A 4,130-nucleotide genomic window follows, 5' to 3' on the forward strand; every position below is an offset into this window, starting at 1 on the left:
ATCTCCCAGCCCCTGACTGAGTGTTGCAGACTGGCACATTCCAAGGTCCAGGACGATGTGCTGAGTGACCCAAGCTGAAGCCAAGAGGATGGGCATTTAATCCAGTGAAATCAACGACGGAATCTGTTCTCTGAATGTGAATGGCACCATCAGCTGTGAATGTAACAAAGATTTGTGTGAACAAAGCATACAAAATAGAAAAAAAATGTTATGCGCTCAAAACAACAGCACTCTGTGCTGAACACGAGCATCAGAACCTAATAAGGCAGCCTGATGCAATTCTGTCCAGCAACACAGAGGTTAAAGCTCACACTTTGTGTTTCCCAAATATGGGGGTGATTGTTCCCGGATTGTCAAACTGTCCAATCACAAAGCGCAATATCAACCAATCAGTGAGATCAGCGAGGGTGCTTTATGCACCAATCAGACGAAGGCTTTAATGGACCAATCAGAAAACGCCGGGCGCCAGCCGCCAGTGGCTCAGGACTGTATAAAAGGAGGGGCGGGGTGGGTGAGTGAGTGAGTGAGTGAGTGAGTGAGTGAGTGAGTGAGTGAGTGAGTGAGTGAGTGAGTGAGTGAGTGAGTGAGTGAGTGAGTGAGTGAGTGAGTGAGTGAGTGAGTGAGTGAGTGAGTGAGTGAGTGAGTGAGTGAGTGAGTGAGTGAAGAGAGTGGATGGGGATGAGGGGGAGAGGATGGAGATGGGAGAGAGTGGGAATGGGCGAGGACGAAGCAGACGGCGCGGAAGTTCACTGGGAGGGGAAAGGACCGTGGGACTGCCAGAGATCCGCCGCTACCAGAACCCCACCGAGCTGCTGATCCACAAGCTGCCCTTCCAGCGCCCGCTACGGGACATCGCCCAGGGCTTCAAGACCCACCTGCGCTTCCAGAGCTCGGCCCCCATGGTCCTGCAAGAGGCCAGCCAGACTTTGCCTGCTGGGACTCTTCGAGGACACCAACCACTCGGACGGCTGCATCAAGCAAAGGCTTTACCCAAGCTAAGCGCTCTCTTCACTTGGACTACCTTCATTCCTTCCCTCTTTCGGCTGTCAATCTCTACCTTGCTACTTCTACCCTATCTTCTGCCATTCTCTTCCATCTTACTTCCCCCTATTTTTTAAAGGTTAGCTCAGAAAGTAACCGGTTTCGAGTCAGGAGTTTCCAACTGAACTACACTTTTCTGTTCTGACTGAGTTAGTTACGTTAGTTACTCGAGCAGTGCGGCCGTGATAATGCTGTTCAGATGCAAGTTGAAACCTTAACCACTTTGTTTCCTTTCCCCACAGGTCACCGAAGGCGCCAGATTGTTTGCTGATCCCTGCCTGGTAGCTGGCTCTGGGTGTGAAAGACTCAACTCTACAATCAACGGCTGATCCTCAATCCGCGATCAAGGGCTGATCCTCAATCCGCGATCAAGGGCTGATCCTCAATCCGCGATCAAGGGCTGACCCTCAATCCGCGATCAGGGGCTGATCCCCAGCCACGAACTATGTTCGGTGATGATTTGGAGACGCCGGTGTATTTGGTACAAGTTCTGTGTCTTGTATCTCTACAACCACCTGAAGAAGCAGTGCTCCGAAAGCTTGTATTTCCAAATAAACCCTGTTGGACTATAACCTGGTGTTGGGTGGTGTTTTTCGTTTAAACTTTTAATAGTTAGTACTAAAGTTTATTTGGAAGGTGACCCCGTGTGTGGCGACATTATATACTTTCCACCGTACTCCTGTACTTGAGTACACGTGACACAACAGAACCTAAATCTATGTGTGGGGTTGGTGGAAGTGGGTGATGTTGGTGGCGAATACTTTGCACCAGTATTCACAAAGCAGAAGGGCATGGTGGATGGGGAGTTTAGGGACAGGTATGTTGGTACTCCGGGCATCTCAACATTAAACAACAGGTGGGGTTGGGGGCCTTTAAAAAGCATTAAGGTGGACAGGTCCCCCGGATCTGATGGGGAAATATCCCAGAACGCTAAAGGAGGCACGTGAGGAAGTTTCTGGAACCTTGTACGTAATCTTTGAGATAAAATAACAGCTGTTTTGGGACAGGTGGGACAAGTCAAGTGGAGGGTCAGGTCTGAGATGAGGTGGGGGTTGGAAGATGAGGAAACGGGTGAAGTCAACATTGATGCTGTGTGGTTGGAGGGTCCGAAGGCGGAAGATGAGGCATTGCTCCCCCCAGGCGTGAGGTGGGCTGGATTTTGCACTTTGTAGCTCAGGGTGTTGGTGCCCTTGCTTGATAGGTTGGTGAAGAAGCAAACGGTGGTAAGACATGGAGCAGATGGTGACTGAGAGCAGTTAAGAGGGAAGGTGGTTAAGCAGCATATTGAGAGATATAGTGAGGAAATAGAGGGAAATGGTCACATATGCAGCAGAGGTTTGGTGGGCTTAACGGCTTTAAAGTTAGGACGGCTCTTGCTTGGAGAGGGAAGAAAGGTATATCAAAGACTGCCCGAGCAAACTTGGGTTTTAACGTAGCAGTGACAAGACAAGTCACAGCATAACAGCACTGCCTCCAGAAAAACCGCAATTCAGATTCTGCCATCGGTTTGTAAATCAGGGGAGAGCGCGAACGCAGTCCCCCACTACCACAAATGTTGCAGTCGAGTATCCCGCATTTGGGGACATCGCAGGCGTCAGCACACCCTAAGTGCAATGGGATAGCCTCGTCCTGGGAGCGCCACCGCAATGATCATGTCATCTCCCCTGCCAGGTAAGTATGCTCAGCGCTCACACTCACTCACACCCCACAACAGCCGCTCCCTCTCACTCTCACACTCACTCACTTTTGCAACATCGAACATTCACTTCCTCAACCTGCCCTGCCTGTCGATCAGCTTCATTCTTCAAATGGATCACCGAATGTCTCCAGGACTCCCGTTTTACTCAAATACCACCCACGGCTGCGCCTGCGCTGCTTATCTGCATCTATCCCTTAAAAGGACGCGCCCCGCCCCTGTTTCCTTCAGGCTGCCTCCTGATTCGCGGAAAAACAGGAGGGAAAGTTCCAACTTTGTTTTCAAACACTCGTCCGAATTTGATGTCAACGCGAATAAAAGCAACTTACAATCTTTGATTGTCAAACTAGAAGCATTTTTTAAAACCAATTTACCTCGACTTTCTACAATGTTTAGCTGCAGCTTTGCAAATCTCTCTTCAATCAGATTAGTGACTTCAGGTTGAAATCACATACAAGATTAAGGGTGCCAGGGAAACATATTTCTTAATATGATGTTGGATGAGACACGAAACTGAGACCACCACCACCTCGTCTGGCTGCACATTCCGAGCACTCACCACCCTCTGTGTAAAATAAACTGGCCTGTGATTAAAATGTAATCGTCCTTTTCTTCCGTGTCTGATTTACCTGCTGCTTTCCCTGGGGTAAAGGATTCCAAATTTAGAGGGCATAGTTTAGGGTGAGAAGAGAAAAATTTCAAAGGGATCTAGGGGGCAACTATTTCACACAGAGGGTGCTGCGTGGACGCAATGAGCTGCCAGAGGAAGTGATGGAGGTTGGTACAAGTACAACATGCGAAAGGCATCTGAATAGGAAGGGTTCAGAGGGATAAGGGCCAAGTGCTGGCAAATGGGACAAGATTAAATTAGGATATCTGGATTACTGCGGAGCAGCTGTGCAGCAGAACAAAGTGGGCTGGAGACCTGGATCAGTGCGGGGCTGCTGTGACCCAGCACACGGTGGACTGGAGGCCTAGTGTGGTGTGGAGAGGCTGAGAGGCAGATCAGAGTGGGCTGGAGGCCTAGTGTGGTGTGGAGAGGCTGAGAGGCACAACAGAGTGGGCTGGAGGCCTAGTGTGGTGTGGAGAGGCTGAGAGGCACAACAGGGTGGGCTGGAGGCCTGGATCAGTGTGGAGCAGATGTGAGGCAGAACAGTTTGAGCCAGAGGTCTGGAGCAGTGCAGAGCAGCTGAGAGCTGAAGAGGAGCCGATGGAGAGCTGCAACAGTCTCGAATGGCTGAGAGCTGGATTGGAGTGGATTCGAGGCCTGAATTAGTACAGGATGGCTCAGAGCTGGATTGGAGCGGATTTGAGGCCTGAATTAGTACAGGATAACTGAGAGCTGGATTGAAGTGGATTAGAGGCCTATCAGGACAGAATGGTTGAGAGCTGG

The 4,130-nt window shown here is 50.2% G+C and overlaps 1 long non-coding RNA gene and 1 other non-coding gene across 2 annotated transcripts; one reads left to right on the forward strand and one right to left on the reverse strand.

Moving 5' to 3' along the window:
* The first annotated feature begins 826 nt into the window (after nucleotides 1-826).
* LOC148140784 (uncharacterized) lies at nucleotides 827-1,610 on the forward strand. Its single transcript, XR_015752960.1, has 2 exons — nucleotides 827-994; nucleotides 1,284-1,610. It is a non-coding gene; the product is annotated as an uncharacterized LOC148140784 (long non-coding RNA).
* A 946-nt stretch (nucleotides 1,611-2,556) lies between these two features.
* On the reverse strand, nucleotides 2,557-2,720 carry LOC148140785 (U1 spliceosomal RNA). Its single transcript, XR_015753198.1, has one exon. It is a non-coding gene; the product is annotated as a U1 spliceosomal RNA (small nuclear RNA).
* Between the last annotated feature and the right edge of the window lie 1,410 nt (nucleotides 2,721-4,130).

This window comes from Chiloscyllium plagiosum, unplaced genomic scaffold, assembly GCF_037043375.1.
Source record: "Chiloscyllium plagiosum isolate Xiang-an unplaced genomic scaffold, Cpla_swu_hap1 HiC_scaffold_35, whole genome shotgun sequence".
Classification (NCBI taxonomy): Eukaryota; Metazoa; Chordata; class Chondrichthyes; order Orectolobiformes; family Hemiscylliidae; genus Chiloscyllium; species Chiloscyllium plagiosum.